The sequence below is a fragment of the Megascapheus bottae genome, chromosome 13 (assembly GCF_031878675.1).
Source record: "Megascapheus bottae isolate mThoBot1 chromosome 13, mThoBot2.hap1, whole genome shotgun sequence".
In the NCBI taxonomy this organism is placed as follows: domain Eukaryota; kingdom Metazoa; phylum Chordata; class Mammalia; order Rodentia; family Geomyidae; genus Megascapheus; species Megascapheus bottae.
Window position 1 is genome coordinate 29065811 of NC_143521.1, and position 15554 is coordinate 29081364.

The 15554-nt window shown below is 43.9% G+C and overlaps 1 long non-coding RNA gene across 1 annotated transcript; it reads right to left on the reverse strand.

Moving 5' to 3' along the window:
• Positions 1-846: 846 nt before the first annotated feature.
• Positions 847-14725, reverse strand: LOC150055727 (uncharacterized). The gene is made up of 3 exons (XR_016537457.1): positions 14531-14725; positions 9017-9518; positions 847-957 (listed from the first exon to the last, which is right to left on the reverse strand). It is a non-coding gene; the product is annotated as an uncharacterized LOC150055727 (long non-coding RNA).
• Between the last annotated feature and the right edge of the window lie 829 nt (positions 14726-15554).

Sequence of the window (15554 nt, forward strand, 5' to 3'; positions counted from 1 at the left end):
GAAGAGCTTAGGGACAGCACCCAGACTCAGAGGTCAAGCCCCATGACCCACAAAAATAATAATTTTCTTTGTTATCAACCAAACTGATTTTATTCTGCATTGGCAAGGCATTTTCCAAATACTAAAAAATCCAGGATGGTCATACATACCTGTAATCTCAGCATGTAGGAGCCTGAGTTAGGAGAATTGAGAGTTCAAATCCAATGCTGCCTGTAGAGGAAGACTCTTTGGAAGAGAGGGGAAACATACCATTGAAAGCCCTCACAGACTTGGGGGTCCAAAAAAAAAAGAAAAAGAAAAAGAAAAAGAAGAAGATACAAAAATGGGTATTGAAAGAAGGCTAGATCATCTAGGCCAGAAGTTCAGAGAGAAACTTTTATGGATAATGAAAACGGGTGTTGCCTTGATTGTGGGGTTTTTATTTGTTTGTTTTTGTCTGTACTGAGGCCTGAACTCACAGCCAGGGTACTGTTTCTGAGTCTCTTTGTGCTCAAGGCTAGTGCTTGTACCACAGTGCCACTTTCAGTTTTTTCTGAGTGGCGATAAGAGTCTCATGGGGCTGGAAACGTGACTCATGGTAGAGTGTTTGCTTAGCATACATGAAGCCCTGGGTTCAAATCCTTAGTACCACATACACAGAAAAGGGCAAAATTGGCACTGTGACTCAAGTGGTAGCGTGCTATTGTTAGGTAAAAGAAGCTCAGGGACAATGTCCAGATCCTGAGTTTAAGCCCCAGGACTGGGAAAAAGAAAAGGAAAAAAGAGTCTTATGGACATTTGTGCTTGGACTTGCCTCAAAACAGCAATCCTCAGACCTCATCCTCCCGAGTAGCTAGGATTACAGGAGTGAGCCAGTGCTGCACCGCTTGACTATGGTTTTAAAATAACTATATTCCAGGCTCAAAGCTCATTCAATTATAAACATAAAGATGTACAGCTTTGGGGATTTCATCTGACCTGTACCAAATGAATGAAGGAAAACAAAAATGAAACAAAGTCTCAAAGTCCAGAATTACCAAAGAACAAAGAAGAGAGAGAGGTAGGAAGGGGGAAAGAAGCACTGAAGTTATGCTGCCCTCTTTTCTATTTATAGCACAGAATAGAAATTCCATCGTATACTAAAATAAATATATTACAGAGTTCATATACTACAGATATTGTTTTATGAAATATACTACATATGATACGTATATACATTATGTAATAAGTTATATATGTACTTTTCACAGTGACAGAGTTTGATCTTAGAGTCTTACACTTGGTAGTGCTAAGATTGAGAAATGTTTTCCACAAGCACTGGCATTTTAGCTCTTCACTTCCTGGCTGCCATGCTGTAAGCAGTTCTCCTGTCCCATACTCTCTGTGGCCTTGGAAAGAAACAGCCAGAATCTGTAAGCCTAAATGACACTTGCCTTCCCTTAAGTTGCACAGCTTGACAGAGCCAACACAAACACACTTCTAGATATTATCTCCTGCTCCTCTGAGCCTCTTTACTTGGGGAAAAAAGTATAAAACACTGACTTAAAGAAAACAGGAACGTTTCAATTTCTAGTACTTAGAAGGATGAACATGTAGGAAAGATTTCCTCAGCAATTCTTCCTGAAAAACCCATGTGCTTGCACTGCCATCTTCTCTATAGCTGCTCCTTTGCCTCATCTCTTTCAGTCCAAGGTGCTGAGTTGAGCATTGCAGCACTGTGTGTAGAAGACAGCCCTAACCCACCAAGGACAGGACCTGAAGCATGTTGGAGGATGGAAATGGAGTTGAGGACAACACTTCCAGAGTCTGGACCTGCCAGCTGCCCATAAACAGACCACCCTTCAGTTAATCTGGACCCCGAATCTGACAGCCACAGACAACCTCATTACCCATAGCCTCATAAGCCAATCATTTCCTCAGATGTAGCTATTCTGATACATACATAGGATACCCACTGGAAACCACCAGCTAGCACATGGCTCAGCCCCAGTCACCTGTCACACATCTTTCCCCAGCCCCACCCACAGCATCACAGAGGTGCTGCATGCAGAGCTAGAGTCACAATGCACATTGATGGTCAAACTGTGTGCAAAACTCTATTGCCTGAGATCCGAGAGCGGGAGCCGAGGCACAAGCCACAGCTTATCACTTGGATATATGGTTGAAAACTTTGGATTGCTTTTGGCCCAAGAGTTAAGCCTAAAACCAACAAGGCAGGTCTAGGACCTGAAAGGGGGAGCAGAGAGCACTGCCTTTGGCAATGGAGCACAATGGGCAAGGAGCAGAAGACCAAGTCCCCACCAGCCAGTCATCAGGACAGGCAGGGACAGCTCCGATGGACATCCAGGAGGAAGTTCCACGCAGAGTGTCTTTTGCCACCTATCGCAGGCACTCCAGTACCGTGGACCCCCAGGAAGAAAACATCCCAGGGGATCCTGTGGCCTTCAGGAACGAGGACTACCTGAGCAGACCCTCCTGGCTGTTCGACATTGGAAGATATCCGGTCACCCTGTCTCCCCATGTAGGCAATGATGGAGTCCCCCAGAAAACACCCTCGGGGACTCCTATTTATGCCACGGAGGAGCGTGATGTGCGCAGACCCTTGTGGCATATCGACACCAGCCAACATGCCCACATCGTACATTACGGCACTCGAAGAAGATCTTCCACCGGGGCTCCCTACTTTGTCACTGCAGATCAGGCTGGGCACAGACCCTCAGAGTTTAGTGACTCTGGGAAATTCTCATTCGTGCCCAGCGTCTCCACAGCAGAGGGCAGAGGCCGTAGAAAGTCATCCCTGGCTTTTGCTACTGAAGATGGCCACCTTCACTCACCCTCCTGGCTTGACAACACGGAAAAGTACACGGCCATCACAGGGCCCCAAATGCCAGGGGGTGGAGCCCCAAGGAGACCATCTATTAGGGCTCCTGTTTCAGGTGCCCAAGAAGAACATCCGCGCAGACCCTCCATGGCTTCTGAAGATCGAATCTCGGGTATCCATGGAGTGGAGGGAGCGCCCGGCAGAAGATCTCTTGTGGCTCCAGGTTTGGTCACCCTGGAGGACGATGGAGTCCCCGGTGCTCATGGAGTGGAGGGAGCGCCCGGCAGAAGATCTCTTACCGCTCCAGGTTCGCTCAGCCCAGAGGAACTTCCCTGCAGACCCTCCAAGGGTGTCGATGCATACCCAGTTTGCACTGCTCCCCATATATGGGGCAAAATATCTGACAAAACTCCAACTGGGGTTCCTGCTATGCCCAGAGTCTCCTGGGTTGGTGGTAAATATTCAGACCACTTGAATTTTTCTAGAATGGACAGAGCAGCCCGAAAACCAGCAATGGCGGCTGTTTCAGCCTCCCAAAAGGGTCGGCCCCACACACTATCCTGGTTAATTGAGAACTACCCATTCCCATCCAGTCTGTACATCGTGGATGGAGCACCCCAAAAACCATCCACAGGGCCTCTTGTTGCTGTCAGGCAGGAGGATCATCTACCAAGATCCTACTGGATTTCAGACCACAAGTGGAAGGACCTAGTGTACCCCTCCTCCGGGGTAGAGAATAGAGGCAGTGCAGAGGAAGAGCTGTCTGATTCCTCAGAGAGCAGCGATGAAGACAGTGTTACCACCCTGGACTCACAGCCACCATCTGCATCCTCTAGACCATTAATTGAAGGCCAAGCCACTGGTAATCTGGCTGCCAGTAAATATTCAGCAGCCAGAGAGACTAAAAGAAGCAAGGGCCAGGTGTTCTCAGAGGTCACCAAGTCAATACAATCTGACCTGAGCCCCCACAGAGACCCCAGATCTCCAACCGACATGTACAAGACCCCAGCAGAAGAAAATCCACAGCTCCTAGCCCACTCACACACCAGGAAAGGGCATCAGAAAAAACAGCACAAGATGTCCCCACACCCTATCACTGCCACCACACAAACACAGAAGGGACAAGTTCTAAATGCCCTACTAACAGAATCACCTGCCAGCTCTCCCAGAGCTGAGGGCAAAGCTGCTGGAAATACCAGCACATCAGCAGCAGTCCATGTCCAATTAGGCAGGTTCTCCTTGAAGACCACTAAGAAGGTGTCCTTTGACAAGCGCCCCAGCAGAACTGAGGATCGAGCCATGGAACACCTGGCTAATAGGGATGTAGCCAATAAGCTGAAACCGGGCAAGGCTGCTTCCCCCACCAAGATTGGACACAAAACCTCAAGCCTCCAAACAACAAAGGGAGGAACCTCTAGAACGGAGTCTACCCAAGCTACCTTGGGAGCAGAGAACTTAAAGCAAGATGGGGCCAGCAAGAATATGCAAGAAACCCAGAGCCAACCGCCAGCTGTGGCCCCAGCTGCAGACAGCCAGGCTGCAGGGACTCATTCAACAGCCCAGGTCTCTACAGTGGACAGGGCCACAGAGAGTACTATAATCACAGATGGAAAGGCCAGCCCCACAAAGTTAGCTGTCAAACCCACTCGCCTCCTACCTCTTAGGGCTAAGGATTTAACCCTGCTCAGGGAAAAATACAGTAGCAGAAGTCCCCAAGGCCAAGGACTTTTGGCTACCAGGGATAATCTGAAAACAGAAAAATTTATACTAGCCCACGGTGACGTCAACTATGTGCTTCAAACCCTGCACATCGGCCGAGTGAAACTTCTGCCTACCATGTTTAAACCGCTGGACTTAAACAGAGCAGCCGAATATGACCTTAACATCAAAGGCATCAACATTTGTTCCCCATTGGAGAAATCACAAGAACCAAGCAGACCCCTGGTAAAGTCTCAAGACACAGCTAAATCCATAGAAAAAACAAAATGTCAAAGCAGCCTGAGTACGTGCCCAGCACCTCCCTCCAGTCCATACTCCTTAGTGTCAAGTGAACGATTGAACTTGTGTGAGTGGGTGTATTCTAAAGACTACCTCATCGAGATTCCCACAAGTCAGATAGAATCCCGAAACCAGAAAGACAGCAATCAAAGCTACCAACTACCAAAACTCCCTTTTCTGAAAGAGAATTTACAACGGAAGAGACTGGATGCACTGAGGAGAATATCTGTGATAGAAAAAGAAATTCTACTTCAAAACCAGCTGCAACAAAAGAAACAGCTATGAAGACATTTTACTACAAGTTATAACACATTCTTTCTGGTACATTGAGTCATAAATAATGAGCCATGTAGAAAAAAATTTTGACCACCCACCAAAAGATTTCTAGGACATGAAATGACAGGGAAAAATAAAAAGGATTCTAATGTATAGGTAATAAGGAGACAAACATAATTTAAAGAACATAATTTAAAGTTGAAAATTATTAAAGCACACAGCTGAAGACAACCCATTACCAAAAACCCCCTCATACTTTCCGATAATGGAAGGAATGGATAGACGCAGGTCTCAGTGTGAGAACAAACAAACAAACAAGAATGATACACTTGGGGATTGGAATGTACCTAGACAATAACATCAACAGTGAAACAGTTTACGAAATAAAGGGAATGAACTAGACATAATCCAGCTGAGAGATGACCAAATAAAAAGAGAATAAAGCCACCACTGTCAACAGAGATCTTACAAAGGTTTTCCTGTCAACACAGATAAAGGCAAACAGCAGGATTCTATCCAGAAGCTGAATAGACAGACTTAGGTAGAAAATGAAGGAGAAAAAAACAATTACAATAGGGAAATTGATGTTATCAAGAGAGAAAAGATACTGAAAAACTGATACGAGCATCAATAAGCAACAGAAGATGCCTGGAGCACAAAGAACCACAGAGAAGACATCAAGAGTAAATCATCAAACGTGTTTCCAATGACTATGCATAAACCAAGAACTGGAAGAGACACACATAAAGTCCTATAGAAGATAATGGAGAATTACTACCAAGAACCATCTTTTTGAAGTTTTTCAGAACAATAATTTAGCTATGCAGCATTGATTGTTTTCACAGACAACACTACTGAAGTGTCTAGAATCTTACTAGACTCTGATCAACATCGTGTTTGAAATATTTCCTCCCAATTCGACTGATACCAGAAAATCAGTGAAACATCAATTCATACTGCCAGGCTACAGTCCTACTCGTGACCAGCCCAGCCTTCCTCTCGTTCCTGACACGCTGAGGGTTGAGGATCAGTTGTTTATAGGGCTATGAATCCTAACCTGGGGATATGAGCAAATACTGAAGCAATGCTTCTGCATAGAAAAGAATAGTCAGTCTTATTTAAATTTACATTTACTTTTCATGTATACTATACATTTTCACAATTTTGAAAAATGGCAAACAAGTCTTCAAAACAATTTGTTTTGCCTGTCCTGCGCTTGAGCTCAGGGCCTGAACACTGTCCTTGGATTTTCTCAAGGCTAGAGCTCTCCCACTTGAGCCTCAGCATCACTTCTGGCTTTTTTCTATGTATGTGGTACTGAGGAATCGAACCTGGGTCTTCCTGCATGCTAGGCAAGCACTCTACCACTAAGCCCAACTCCCAGCCTTCAAAACAATTTTCTTTTAAACTTTTTGTATTTGAAATGAGTTTATATACAATTGAACACAAGATACCATTGTTCTTCAACATGTTCTACTTTCAGCCTAGCATTTCCTATGTTTTTTTTGTGATGATTTAAAAAAATTGTAAGAACTGCAAGATTTCCAACTGTATTTTCCCCGAAAACTTTAGAAAAAAATTGGACTAACAATGAATTCACCTTCAAGGCAATTTTAATTACTAGCCTTTAACTTTTCCTGTTGTTTCCATTTTTATTAATAATTAAAATCCTACTTGTGATTATATATATGTATATATATATTTAGTTATTTTTTTATTTTTTGCCAGTCCTGGGGCTTGAACACAAGGTCTGGGCACTGTCCTTGAGCACTTTTGCTCAAGGCTAGCACTCTGCCACTTGAGCCACAGCAACACTTCTGGCCTTTTCTGTTTATGTGGTACCAAGGAATTGAATCCAGAACTTTGTGCATGCTAGGCGAGTACTCTACCACTAGGGCTAAGAGTGAGAGTAAATGCCCTATGTGAAAGAACAGGGCAGGAGGGATGAGGTGAAGTCGAAAAGTAGAGAAGGCCTAGGAGAGACCAAGTTTGACACTCCAGAGGGAGTGGGGCAACAGTAACAAACCAAAAACTACTAAGGAATACTTAGGCATCAGGCTTCACAATGAATTTGATGTGGGAGAGGACTGTAATAAGGAAGACAAAGCCACAGAAGAAAACTCTAGGGTATGTGACAGTTTGAAACTGTCACAGTTGAAACATCACCAAACTATCCTAATGAGTTTTTCATTACTTTGAAAACAGCTCAAGAGGGGATGGCGGGGGATGGGGAGTGGGTCAAGTTCGATCTGGCTCACCAGTTCAATTATGTCATGGAGGGGATGGCAGGGAAAAAAAGGGGAGGTGGGGAGAGGGAGAAAGAAGGTAAAGAGAAAGGAAGGGAAGGGAAAGAGAGAGGCTAAGAGAAAGATGGTGCAGGAGAGAAGGAAAAGGCAGCACTGTTCCTTTCCCACTTTTTGTGTGGATGTGTGTCAGGGGTGAGTGGGGGAGTTAGTCAAGGGGCTTGAACTCAGGGCCTAAGCACTGTCCCTGAGCTTTTCCATTCCTACGGCTCTACCACTTTGAGCCACGGTGCCACTTCCGGTTTTCAGTGGTTAATTGGAGATTAGAGGCTCAAGGACTTTCCTGATAGGGCTGGCTTTGAACCACCATCCTAAGATCTCAGCCTCCTAAGTAGCCCAAAATACAGGTATGAGGCACCAGCGCCACCCCTTTCCCCACTTTCATTTCCTCTGGATCCCGCTGGGGCCACCCTCATCTAGGACAGGCTTATCCCACTTCATTACTCTTCATTGGAAATTATACCCAGAGATGTGCTTTCCTAATCTCTATCCCCTTCTCAATCTAATCAACCTAGCCTGACTGATCACAACTCACCCCTTATCAACTGTGCACCCAAACACACCTCATCTATAACTGGATGACACATCTACACTCGGGCCCCCAAAGCTCATGTTTAGCTCAAAGCACAATGTGTTCAGTTCTTAACCAAGAGTCCATACAGTTTCATAGTTCTAATATTGCTTAGAAGTTCAAGTCCAAAATTTCTTCTGAGACTTGTGGCTCTGATAAATCACAAAAGTTGTATGTTTCCAATATAAAAATGCACATAATGAAAATCGCCTTCCCCAAAGTGGTGAGTTGTGATATAGGAAGGAAAAATAGAACCAAAATAAGACTGAAAACATGGCAGAGCAATCATTAAATACAATAGCTATGAAACCATCATTCCAAGCCTGTGGTAGCATCAGGTAAGTCCCATAGGTTTGGGACAGCTCGGTTCCTAAGGCCTCGCCAGTTGCAGCCTGTGTGATCTTGACTCCCTTCCTTCCTTCCTTCCTTCCTTCCTTCCTTCCTTCCTTCCTTCCTTCCTTCCTTCCTTCCTTCCTTCCTTCCTTCCTTCCTTCCCCCTCTCCTTTCTTTTTCCAGTCCTGGGGCTTGAACTCAGGGCCTAGGCACTCTCCCTGAGCTTCTTTTGCGTAAGGCTAGCACTCTACCACTAGAACCACAGCACCACTTCCGGCTCTTTATGTTAATGTGGTATGGAGAAATAGAACCCACGACTTTATACATGCTAGGTTTCATTAAGCCACATCCCCAGCCCTTGGTTTCTTTTTAATCTCTCAACAGCCACTGTCCCTTGGTCCCAGTGCCTTTTTTTTCCCCCCATCTTACAATATTCACTATACATTTGACTAAACATACCTGTCAGTAAACATGCCATAGCCCACATGCTGATTTGTCTTGAAATTTCCTGTCATAGTAACTAGTCTATCACCTCTATATTTTCCCTCATACTGAGTTTCAGGACATGGACAAAATAGCAGCAAGCTCTTTTCTGGTCTGACACATCTGGCCTCTAATGCAATTCCCAATAGAGGCCTCATTCTCAGACCTTATTTGAACTCTTTACTGCCTGCATGTCCCAGCAGCACTGTGTTCCTGGGTGTCCAACAGAATTGTCCGTTAAGGTGTACTTACAGCATTTCAAGGCTGTTTTAGACAGCGTCCAGAACATCTCCAAATTCCTCCCACCACATATCTGCAGAGACTTCTGAATCGTATCATCAGGAATAGTAACAGCAAAATGTCCACTCTCAGAACCAATGTGGTATGTTGATAACTTTTTCTGTCACTGTAACAAATACATGGGGAAAAAAAAAAAAACCACAGAAGGACTTTATTTTTAGCCCATGGTTTCAGATTACACTTCTTTGTTCTGACTCTAGGAGTCAGAACCTCATAGCAGCAGAGGCCTCTGGCTGAGGCTCCTGACCTCCTGTAGGCCAGAAGCAGAAAGTCAGAGAGATGTAGTGGGGGAAGAGAATTTTCCAGGCATGCGCAAAACTCTTGGTTTGGTCTCCAGTGTTCCATAACAACAGCATTAGTTAGTATTAGTGGAAATTTAAATTTAAATGTTGTGGGTTTATTTCTTGTTCCATGGATTCTTCACACGAACATTCCAGCTTCTCATGATGCATGCCTGAAAGAAAAGAATGCATTGGATTTCAACTTCCCAAAGGATTTGTAATTCCTGTTCCACAATCTTAAATGGATACTCTATCTTCTATATTTGTGACCTCAGTTAATAGGAATCTGCCTTTAATGGAACCATCCTAAGGTCTCTCAGCTCATAAGACCAAGAAATTTATACTTGGCTTTAGAGAATTTTAAATTTAATTTAAAGTCCTTTAGGGGCTTTTAGGATACAGCTTAATTTCACTGTGGCACAGGATAAATTCATCTTCTCTCGTCAGTACACAAATGAGAAAAAATGTTCACACACATTTAAAGCCTTAAAAACAAGGAAAAAACAATGTTAAATGAAGGAGAAAGAAGACTAATGACTCATATCCTCACAAATCATGTTCTCATCGTTAGCTCTCCTAATGTGCTGAGTTTCCCCTGAGCTGGTGAAACTCAGAACTAGATGGTCCCTGGGAAAAGGCTACTTCTAATTCAGTGACATTCATTTTTAATAATTTCTTTCTGAAAGTTTAAAATAGTACAAAAAGTCTTTTACACAAGAGTAGCTCATAAGCTCTCAACACTTAAATCATTATTGTGGTTGATGCTTTGGCATTACATAGGAGAATAAAAAAGCAGATTTATGGCCTTAATAGATAATATGAAAAATATGAAGCTTCCCATCATTAATTATATGATTTTGTAAGAATAGATAACATGTAGATAACGTTCACGTGTACTAGTTTATTGAACTTAAAATGCAACATCAGTATGTCAACAATCTATGGCCTGTTCACATTTCTGCCCAACCCAGGCCCTACATCCTTTTGGCATCATCAGCTACTACTCTGTTGTCAGGTGGAGTCTTCCAGTTCAGTCCCCACGTTGTGGTAAGCTTGTTTCTCAGGGCCTGTCCAGTTGCCCTTCCCTTCTCATCAGTGCTCACTCCTGCACTCTAAATAGCCTTCTCTCTCTGTCTTCTGGTGGTTAATTAGAGATATTTCTCCTGGACTTTCCTTGCCTGGCTGGCTTGAACCACAATTCTCAAATCTCAACCTTCTGTATAGCTAGGATTATAGGTGTGAGCCACTAGTGCCCACAATCACGGGTACTAGTTATGATTTCCACAACCATGAAAAAAAAAAACAGTGCTCACCAGGGGTTATGTGCAAGTAAGGAATGTCTAGGAGGGTCTCAGAATAGCACTTTGATAGAGCATGTTGTCAGTGATGGAATTCAAGGCTGTGAATTGGCTTTGTAATTTATTTCAGAAGCCAATAAACATTGATCAAGCCATGGAAAGAAAACAAATGTTATGGAGAAAGAGAAATCTATGGAGTAGTTGTAGTTGATTTTGTGTGTGGCAATTATATTGAATTCTGTAAAATTATGAGTTCAGTAAAAAGCCACTTAAAATAGGAGATAAATATTACACATATTATTTTGAACATTTGTGCAGATTTTCTTCCCTGGTCTTGTTTACATGGCTTCCATTCCCTCCTCCTCCTGTTTCTTCCTTCTTTCCTTTTTCTATTTTTCCCCATCCTCCTCTCCTCCTTCTCCTCCTCAGCTTTCTCCTCTTCTTCTCCCTATCCACCTCCTCCTACTTCTCTTATTCTTTCTCCCGTCCTTTTCTATTCCTCCTCCTCCTCCTCCTTCTCCTCCTCCTCCTCCTCTTCCTCCTCTTCCTCCTTCCTTTCCATCTTTCTTTTTGACTTTCCTCTTTCCCTTTTTCTTTCTTTTGCTATGGGGCTTGAACTTAGGGCTTGAACACTGTCCTTAGAATTTCTGAAGGCTAGAGCTCTACCACTTAAGCCATAGCAACACTTCTGGATTTTTCTATGTCTGTGGTACCAAGGAATTGTGCCCAAGTCTTCATGCATGCTAAGCAAGCACTCTACCACTAGGCCAAACTCCTGTCCCCCTTCTTCTTTTCTCTCTAGTGGAACCCAGGACCTTGCATATAATAAGGAATTACTTTTCCTCTGAGCTACATCCCCAGTTCAAACTCTCTTCTTAAATGAAAATGATGGTGTACATCAAAGCTGCTGACCTGCAGTACATATTTATTATGCTCTACACCTACAGGCTTCCAATATAGCACCTTTGAATAAGATAGGAGGCTGGTTCAAAAGCCATTTGGATATCTTAGATTTGATTATTAGTTGACCCAGTTCTCAATAGTTTGGCAAATTGCCAGGGCTTCTGGAACTGACTCACATATTATAGTTGGGTTTAATCATATAAAATAGCTACAACTAGGGGGGGAGGGTAATGGGGACAAAGACATGTGAAAGGGTATCAATGTATATGAATTAATGCACCTTCTATCTGGCAAATATCATGTAACCCTTTTATTAATTACAATAAAAAATATTTTAAAAAATAGCTACAACTAGAAACTCACTCACGAATGGACTCAAACACATGAAAACTAATGATGGGGAAAATATTTTTGCAGTGATTTCCACAAAATGCCCTGGCATTTGTTTGTGTTCTTTCTCTTAAAGTCAGTTATTGCAGGTTACTTTCCTTGTGTCAGCTTTCCTAAAAACACAGCCTTTCTATGTAGTGAAATATGCTTATTAAGCATATTCTGTAGACTTATTACCATATTTTCTTTTTATTTATTTATTTTTGTCAGTCGTGGGACTTTAACTCTAGGCCTGAGCATTGTCCTTGAGCTCTTCAGCTCAAGGCTACCACCCTACCCCTTGAGCCACAGCGCCACTTCTGGTTTTCTGGTAGCTAATTGGAGATAAGAGTCTCATGGACTTTAATGCCTGGGCTGTCTTTAAACCATCTAAGAACCTCAGTTCTCAGCCTACGGAGTAGCTAGGACTATAGGCCTGAGCTACATGTCTGGCTCTTATTAATATATCTTAAAAATAGCTTCCCCTTGATGTGGCCAGAAGGGAAAGCTACTACACTGTTGGTGGGAGTGTAAACTTGTCCAACCACTCTGGAAAGCAGTATGATGGTTTCTCAAAATACTAAACACAGAGCACCCCTATGACCCAGCAATCCCACTCCTGGACATTTACCGCAATGTCCAGAAAAAAGACCGAACTAAAGTTACTAGCACAACATTATTTACCATAGCTAAGATATGGAACCAGCCCAGATGCCCCTCAGTAGATGAATGGATAAAGAAGATGTGGTACTTACACACAATGGAATTCTTTTCTGCCTGGACTGACTTTGAACCACAAGCCTCAGCTCTTAGCCATCTAGAATTATAGGTTTGAGCCACCGGCATCCATCAAATGAATATTTTATGGGCTGGGTGTATGTTCTAGGGGGAGAGTGCTTGCTGAGCATGCACAAAATCCTGGGTTTGATTCCTTGGTACCACATGCACAGAAAAAGCCAGAAGTGGTGCTGTGGCTTAGGTGGTAGAGCAGTAGCCTTGAGAAAGCTTAAGGACAGTGTTGTGGCTCAAGTGGTAGAGCACTGGCCTTGAAAGAGCTTGAGGACAGTGCCCAGGCCCTGAGTTCAAGTCAAGCCCCCAGGACTGGCAAAAGAAGAAGAAGAAGGAGAAGGAGGAGAAGGAGAAGGAAAAGGAGAAGGAGAAGGGGAAGGGGAAGGGGGAAGGGTAGTGGGAGGGGAGGGTGGAGGAGGAGGAGGAGGAGGAGGAAGAGGAGGAGAAGGAGAAGGAGAAGCAGCAGCAGCCAGGCATGGTGGCTCACGCCTGTAATCCTAGCTACTTAGGAGGCTGAGATCTGAGGATCGCAGTTCAAAGCCAGCCAGGACACTAAAGTCCATGAGACTCTTATCTCCAATTAACCACTGGAAAGCAGGAAGTGGTGCTGTGGCACCAGGGGTAGGGAGGTAGCCTTGAGCTGAAGAGCTCAGGGACCCTGCCCAGGCCCACAGTTCAAGCCCCATGACTGATGAAAAAAAAAAAAAGAAAAAAATAATAAGAAGAATATTTTAAACCTCTAGGCAGCACTGAACACATTCTCCTTCATTGTTGACTAGTCTACAGCCTAATTTAGTGAAGCTGAGAGCTACACAGTGCTGGTATGTTCAGTGCTCACACCTCCCCTCAGGGCATACAGCAAGCGTGGAAAAGCCGATCACAAATCCTAAGGATGATTCCCTATCTATCCCTATCTATATCTTATCAATGTCACTGTACCTGTTTGCTTCTGTTTGCTCTGAAGAACAGACTAAATGGAAATGTATGAATTTCCTAACAGTAGGAATCCAGTCAATCAATTATATTTTTTATTCACACACCAAGTATTGTCAGTGTTCAATTCGGGGTAATTAACAGTGTAAAAACTTCAAGTTCCTTTTGCAAATAACCATTCTTCTTTCTGCTGAAGAGGGAAAATGTGTGGACTTATTACAAAACAATGACGTGCACATTTACCTGAGGCTATATTTATTCATTATGACAAAGAGCACAGTTTCCCTTCCAAACCCTCAGCCCTGGAGAGAGCTACTTCTTAAACAAGAAATACCCTCACAGAGCTGATGGGCATCCACTCTCATTCATGCCTGGATGCTTTGTACATCAGCCAGAAAGACCTGCCTGGTTTTAAGGGGTTTGAACAGAACCAATGCCATAGTTAGTACCCGTTTTCCTGAGCTTGTTCTTTTGGTTTGTGAACTTCACTTGCACAAACACAAGTGACTGTGACCACCAAGCCCCAGGACCACTCCAGTCCTGCCTTTCTCATGAGCTAGGAAGACCAGAAGCCAGTCTTTGTGTATCTGCCAGGCAGATATGTGTGAGCCAGTAACTCAAAAATTATAGTCACCACTCAGTTTCTGCACTCACAGATTGCTGGGTAAAAGATGGACTCTGTGATCAGATTGCTTTCAGTGTTAGTTTTGTTATATCCTTGCTTCTTCACAATGTTGTGTTCTAGATCATTGCTGATTTGGTATTTAACCTGACTCTTTTTATCTTTTATGCTGGAGAATAGACCATGACCCCATTTTGATGAACAAAGGCAACACCTATATAAGAAGTTTTCATCTACTGAGAAAAGAGATTGGGAAAGGGTCATTACTCACTTTTTTATAGCAATCCACTCTCAGTGTCTACTCTAATGCTCTGCTGTTATAGGAATACCTCTGGAGGTAGATGCTCCATCATCTCCTTATTTCCTTAAAACTCCACCACTTCCCCACTGGGGGAGATTTACAAGTGCCTGAACAGCTTTGGGAAAGATGGAGGTGGGGTCCATCCAGTAACTGTCAACTGCCCAGAGGAGGCAGGGTTCTGGACAGCGAATGTGGGGGGGGGGCACAGGGAGGAACCAGTGTCTCCACACCAATGGTCACCAGGCCCTGGAGCCTCTTCTCCTCAGAGAAGCTTTGCTCTCATAGCTTTCAGTATAGGCTTTGGGGTTGTGCCCTTTTCCTGAACTTTTTCATCTGGTCAAACTTCCTAAAAGACATGGCAGCCCAGTGTGGCTCTGGTCAAGGTTTATACTGTCTCTGTTTGCCCACGCACATACACACTTTCTGTGTGTCTTTCCTCCTTTCTATCTCTGTCCTTCTCTGTGTGCATCTCTCCTTGCTACTCAACCTTCCAAGCTTTCAATTCTTGGAGGATGATTGAGAAGATGAACTCAAGTCCTACACCATTAGCTCTGGACTGGAGGGGGAAGTCAAATGACTCTGTGAGCAGCTGGATGAGACCATACACTCCTGAGCATGCTTTTAACTTTGGTCTGATAAATTGTGAAGTGGACACTTCTTTGGCTGGTGCAAGCCTCCCATCAACTTGTGTGAATCAACATAGAGAAGATCTGCACTGACATGCTCAGTAGGTTGGCCACCAAGAACCTGTGTGAATGGAGGTGGAGGTGTGATTTGGGCACCACAGGACCTATCCTCCCTCATGGTCTCTTCCTTCCACAGGGCTTTGTGTCCTAAGGGTCTGACCCAAGAGGTGGCCTGTGGACACCTGAGACCAGAAATATTCCACAGGCGAGGAAAGGGAGCCTGATGACACACATTCCTTCACTGTGTGGGGTGATTTTCCTTTTCCATCTGGAAGGTGTTCCCAGGTGAGAGGACATCCCCACCCACC